Source organism: Protopterus annectens, chromosome 6.part1 (assembly GCF_019279795.1).
Source record: "Protopterus annectens isolate FY-2018-M chromosome 6.part1, PAN1.0, whole genome shotgun sequence".
NCBI lineage: Eukaryota > Metazoa > Chordata > Ceratodontiformes > Protopteridae > Protopterus > Protopterus annectens.
In genome coordinates this window covers 492,796,705-492,804,204 of record NC_056738.1, presented here as the reverse complement: position 1 = coordinate 492,804,204, position 7,500 = coordinate 492,796,705, and positions in this window count along the sequence as shown.

Below are 7,500 nucleotides of genomic sequence, written 5' to 3'. Positions count from 1 at the left end.
CTTACTAAGCTGGGCATTAATCCCTAAGTCACTCGATGGGTTGCCAACTGGCTTACTGACAGAACCCACACTGTAAAAGTAGCTGACTCCAAATCCAACTCCAGACATGTGACAAGAGGAGTACCTGAAGGGTTCAGTCCTGGGACCGCTCTTGTTTGGCATCTACTTCTCTGAAGTACAGGCCAACACTAATGGACTCTAGCTAACAAAGTTCACAGATGACTGCAAACTGGGAGCCATTATTGAATCTCCAAATGATGTGGATAGTCTACAAAAGGGCCTTACAGAAACAGATGCTTGGTGCCAGAGCCATGGGCTGAAGCTCTATGCCAAGAAATGTATAGTTATCTCCTTTGGGAAAAAACATGTACCCATGAATTACCACATAGGTGGCAGTACACTAAACACTGAAAGTGTGATAAGAGACTTAGGGGCAGAGGTGAACAGTGGTCTCATCTTCGATAACCACATCGTCACAACAGTCAGGAAATCCTTCTATGTGGCATACCTCATCACTAAGGGCTTTTCATTCAGAAAAAAGGAGGTCATTGTCCCACTGCACTCATCCCTCATTAGACCCATTATAGAATACAATGCCCCATTTGGTATGTACCTCTCAAGACATCTGCAACAACTGGAAAGGTCGCAGGAATACCTCACTAAAAGAATCACAGGCCTAAAGCAGATGCTCTATCCTAACCACCTTAAAACACTCCAGCTATACTCTGTTGCATATCATCTACTTGGAGGCGATCTCTGCTTAACATACAAGGCCATGTCAAACCCAGAGCTGTTGGACATGCTGCACTTAAATAAATTCCAATCACTCAGAGCCACATGCTCTAGGGATCTAAACCTTGTCATCACAATAAACAAAACATGCTGGAGGGATAAGTTCCTGCCCAGAGACTCGCTAGACTCTGGAGTAGACTGCCCATACATGTCAACCAGAGCGCCTCTTTGGCCCTCTTCAAAAGGAACCTTGATGATTGGATGGGAGAAAGGAAATTCACCCTGGGGATCATGTCAGTCTCCCTGCTAGACAGGGATCCAGGGAAGTAAATAGTGCGGGAAATGATGTCTTTCTACTTCCGGTTATAAAGGTATTTATAGCAGAACTTTCTCATTCTATGTGTAACAATCTACTGATGAAAGCCATGTGCTGAAACCAGTCTAGAATTTCAGCTTAAATAAAGCTACTATTACTTAATTCATTCTTGGTGCTGGCATTTTTTTCATTTTGGTCTAACTAGCTTGCTTGCCTTGCACCAGCCATACCTGCTAGCTTCCTTTTTTGCTCACGTTGATTTTTTGCTGGCTGTCGGCATTTGAATGGATTAAGGAGAAGGAGAAGCTCCATTTTGTGATATTTCTGTGTCTGTTGAGGAGGGCTCCTCATCGGGAGTTGATTTTTGTGTTACACACCGCTTTTTGTACATTTTCTCTGCATGTGCTTTTTCATTGGGTTCCAGTGGATTACTATTTTGTTGCCTTGGATTTCATTACGTGGAGTCATTTGTCAGATTACAATGCTTTTGTTGAAGAAAGCATGGCTTCAGCCATTTTAGATGTTTTTTAAGTAACTTTGGGATTACTTTGGTGTTGGATACCAATAGGGAGACGACCTGGTGCTTTAAAACGGGCAGATGCGAAGATTTTGGTGAAGTCATTTTTTAGATTGCAACACTTGGGTTTGTGAAAGCATGGTTTCAGCTATTTCAGATGTCCTTCGGTAATTCTGGAATTATTCAGGTGCTTGATACAAACAGGGAGACGAACTAGTGATTCTAAATGGGCAGAGGCGAAGATTTTCGTTCAACACCATAGGGATTAGGGAGTTCCCTATTGGACTACTGTTATTGAACAAATCCATATTCAGGTACTTTTACATAAATAGTTTCCTCAGCTTGCTATCTTATTATTTTTTTGGGGACTGTTGAGATAGTAGCCTTTCTATTTGGACTTTTGAATTGAATAACATCAACATTTTGGCTGCCTTATCATCGTTGGATGGATATTTCATTGTGGGGAATATAAACGTGATGATTTTTGATACTCATTTATTTGCAGTTTCCACTGCAGCTACTGTATTTTCATGCAAGTTCGTTTTGAAGAATTTGGACCTTTTTTGCGAGTTGTTCATCAGGATTTGGGACTATACAATTTATTATATGTCTTTGTACTCATGATTGTTTTTTTGTTTCACAACTATACTCATTATTAAATTTAGTATATTGGCCGCATTATTTTTCAATGAGAATAACTAATTATATTACTATTATAGATTCTTTATGAAAAGGTATGTTGTATTAGAACAGCAACAGAATGTCTTTATTCAAGTAGATTAATGTATTGGATTTTTACTAATACTTCCTGCTTTCTATCAAGAAGCCCTTACATTTATATTTCTCATTTCATGGGATTATATGCTATTTATGTCAAGCTTTGTACACTGTTTATATATCTAGCAGGATATAGATTTTTGTCATTATTTCTTGCTTTTTGGGCATTGCTTATAACTCAGGATACTTGCTAAGCTTACATAAAAATATATATTTCGGTAAGATTTCAGCAGGACATATTGTGCTTATCAAAGCACATTATATTGCTCCACAATTTTTGCTATCCTAAAGGAATATACCATATTATATGACTATTTATATATATTGTCTATGTCAGGCTTTGTACATTGTCCATATATCTAGCAGCATTCAGATAGGGATATTCATGTTGTGGCTAAATTGTTTATAACCTATGCAATTCTCATTTTTTGGGTTTTGCTTATAATTTAGGTTAACATTACAGATACTAGTTATGTTTATACAAAAATATTCATCTTGGAAAAACTTTAGTAGGGTATGGTATATCGTGTTTATTAAGCACATTATACTGCTCAACACCTTTGCTGTCCAGCAGGAATATATCATGACAGTACTCATCAATATTATATGACTATTTATATAAGCTGTGTAGGTCAGGCTTTGTATACTATTTATATATCTAGCAGTATCTAGATAAGGACATTCATGTTGTGGCTGGATTGATTATAACCCATGCAATTCTCATTTTTGGCATTGTTTACAATTTAGGTCAATACTACAGATACTTGCTATGTTAATATCAAAATATACATTTTGGTACAATTCTAGCAGGGTATGATATCTCGTGCTTACTAAGCATATTACATTGTTCCTTATTTTTGCTCTCGAGTAGGAATATATTATATTAGCATTTATTAACATCACATGATTATTTCTATACCTTATCATTGACAGAAATCTGAACAGTCCCCCTCTTTTGTTGGATGGGTTATTTCAGGGGGAACATTGATAAAAGCTAGCCACATGTAGGATTAATTTGACCTAAATATACTATATGACAATATCATATCAGTATTATTGTTTAAATTGATATTACAACTAGAATTTTAGGTCACTTTGCTAGCTAGGTCTATCTTTATCTTTATTCTTGGTCATCTATGGGTTATATGCTTTCGTCCCTGTCTGACTCAAACTGATATAGATATTCACATACATATATTTATTTTTGGGATAGTGATACTGTTCCTGTTTTTTTGCTCAGGCCACATTTTTAATTGGCTTTCATTTGCAAGCAATTAATATCATTTTCAGGCAACGTATTGTCATGGATCTACAGAAGTTATTATCCGGCCTATGTGCGGATAAAGATGATATACAGGTTTTTGGCATTGGCATGATGTCAATGGAAACGGTTAGTGGTCCAACATTAGATCCAGTTGACGGTTGCTCCCGCTTGTTTAACCAGTTAGGCAAGCAAATCAAAACACTAAGGTCAAACATTTGGCATCACAAATTGTTCAAGGCTTATCAGAACCAAAAAATATCCCCTAGGGGGTTAAGGTCAAAAATTCAACCATTGGTTGGAATACCAGATGATATTTTACTCAAAGATTGGCAGCTAGCACAGCAGGAGGCAGCCATGTCATTTGTGAATATATTGGCATCTTTTTACGAAAGAACTGTTCAGACCAATATTTTGGAAGTTGAAAAGACATGTAATGATCTTAAAAAATTTGAAGAACAGGCCAGTTTCAAGGGTGGCCTGAGCAAATTATCTAAGGAACTGTTGACTCTTGAAAATAATCTTAAAACTAAAAAAACTTCATAAATTCTCAAGAGACAGGGAGGATTATTTATTTTATTTATTTATTTATTTTACATTTGTTGACCGGGCTAGTCTAACTGGATACATGTCCATTTTCAGTAGAGGCCCGGGGAGAAAAGCTCCAGTCAAACATTATAAACATTAAAGATTAATAGTGGAATTACATTAACAATTGTAAACATTGAAACCAAATAAGAATATAGAGGGAGACAGTTTGAGTCACACAGGGGGGTAAGGTTTGCCCAGGGTACAAAGAATCCGACTTATGTGCGTAAAAAGAGGCCTAGGTCTATTTTAAAAAAGGCAGGCTTCAGTAACACTACTTCTGGTGAGGAGTCCTCAACAACAGACACAGAATCCTTTGGTACTGGTGACTCACCAAATGTTAAGAGGGGATGAACATCAGATGACCCTTTAGGGGTAGAAAACATAGGGGAGGCAGAAAACACAAGGGCAAAAAGTTTGGAAGATCTGTTCATGTCAGTAGTGAAATAGATTTACCTTGTACTAATTTGCTTAACATCTCAAAGTATGTTTTATCACAAGATGAATATACATTGCTCAATAAAGGTCTTGGATTCATTCCTGGCTTTTTTATTGATGAGAGTTTTCTAGTATCAGATACTATTGCATTCTGTAGAAAGATTAACCTGAATTTATTTTTCAGACAACAGGATCATTCTGATCCTCCTCAAAGATCTTCTGAATTTCGGTTTCATAAATCAACATTTAATCCTCCAATGGACAAACATGTGGCTATTTTTCAACAGGCAGTTATCAAAGATTTACAATTTCATTTGAGATCAGATTACAATATCAAGCATAATTTATCCAAATCTGAACAACTTGCCCTAACACATCTTAAGAATAATACTGATATAGTCATTCTCTCTGCTGATAAGGGGGGTGCGGTTGTAGTCATGGATGCCGATTATTATTGGGATGAAGGAAATAGACAGCTGTCTAACCATCATCATTACACGAAAATGAGTACCGACCCTACACCTAACTTCAAAAGGGAAATAGATGACTTTTACAGGAGGCTGTGGAGGCTGGCATTATTTCTGATAAGATTAAATCACATTTGATGGTCAAAGATCCAGCTAAACAATATCTATATTTACTACCGAAAATCCACAAATCTCTACATAAACCGCCAGGCAGACCTATTGTGTCTGGGATTGGATCACTTACAGAACCACTTTCTGTTTTTTTAACTGAAAAACTGAAACCCCTTCTATCTTTAATTAGAACCAGACTTCATGACACTACTGAATTTTTGCAAATTGTCTCTGAATCAGAATTGGAGCCAGATTGGCTAATGTGTACCTTAGATGTTAAGTCTCTATATACTAGTATTCCACACTGGGCAGGATTAGCAGCTTTGGATTTTTGGTTAAACAAAGCTAATATTTATTCCCCAGGATTTAATACATTACTTATTTGCATGGCTGAACACATCCTTACCAAGAATGTCTTTTACTTTAAACAAGATTGCTATTGGCAAATACAGAATGGCAATGGGTGCCTCATTTGCACCCATTTATGCTGACCTTTATATGGGTTATGTGGAGGAACACATCATCTATGATGAGTTGCACAATGTATACATACCAGAGATTGATATCTGGAGAAGATATTTGGACGACAGTTGGCTAGTGTGGAAAGGTGGCAGTGATTATCTTCAAGAATTTGTTGAACATCTTAATGGAAACATTTGGGGTACAGAATTTACGGTGAACTATCATCATAATGAAATACATTTCTTGGATGTCTTTTTAAAGCACCAACCAGACAATACACTAAAAACTTCTGTATATCGAAACTTTCCCGAATTTAACACCTTGCTCCATGCCAACAGTCTACATCCAAAACATACAATAAATAACATTCCTAAATCACAGTTTTTGTGGCTCAAAAGGATAAGTTCCTCTGAGCAAGATATAAAACAACATCATGATGACTTAGCCAATAGGTTTTTCACTAGAGAATATTCCAGACATACTATCAGTTCTGCCATGCAATGGAGCAAAAACCAATCTAGGGATTCACTACTGGAATATAAAGAACATCAAAAACAGACTAATCAAGAAACTTGCAGATTTGTTACAACCTATGGTAGAAATACTAAACATCTTCTTAATATTATAGATAAACATTGGAATATACTGAAGTCTCATTCCCTCTTAGAGGACTATTTGGGGGAGCAATGCTAATTTTCATACAGAAAGGGAAAAACACTGGGATCTCATTTCTCACATTATAAGAAAATCAACTCTAGGGATGAAACTTTATCCCAAAGGACATTAACAGGTGAGAAACTAGTTGGAATATACCCTTGTGGTCATTGCAGCTTTTGTGGCTACATATTTAAAACAAAAACTTTTACTAGTAAAAACACTGGTCATTTATATGATATTGTTTTTTTTTGGGGAACTGTAGTTCGGATTGGATTATCTATCTTGCAACATGCACATGTCAAGCTTTTTATGTTGGACAGACATCCAGACAGTTCAGAATTAGAATATCTGAACACCTGGGGGATATCAGAAATGGTAGGATTACAAATGCCTTATACAGACACACTATGAATCATCCCACTGCCAAGTTTTCATTTACTATCATTGATAACATTATAGGCAACCGTGCTTTCAAAACTGGATGGCATGATATTCTGAATAACAAAGAGAAAAGATGGATAGTGAAATTAGGGAGTTTGTTTTCCCATGGACTTAATGACAAATTATCATAATTCAAACATTGTTCCTTTTTGACTTTAATATTGATATTAGAATATGTATATTTTCAAAGCACATGCATTTTGAATTGTATTACATTATGTATACCAATATTTATTTTTATTTTTTATGTTTATTTTTGTAACAATTACATTTTCTTCTTGAGACAGGAAATGATGTCTTTCTACTTTCGGTTATAAAGGTATTTATAGCAGGACCTTCTCATTCTATGTGTAACAATCTACTGATGAAAGCCATGTGCTGAAACCGGTCTAGAATTTCAGCTTAAATAAAGCTACTATTACTTAATTCATTCTTGGTGCTGGCATTTTTTCATTTTGGTCTAACTAGCTTGCTTGCCTTGCACCAGCCGTACCTGCTAGCTTCCTTTTTTGCTCGCGGGAAGAAATAGCCAGGGAATTGTTATGGCTAGGCTAGTATAAGCCCTAGGGCTGATAGCCTACTACCAACCTATGAACCTATAAATATATATAGATATATATATATATATATATATATATATATACACACACACACACACACACACACACACACACATATATATATATATATATATATATATATATATATATATATATATATATCTATATATACA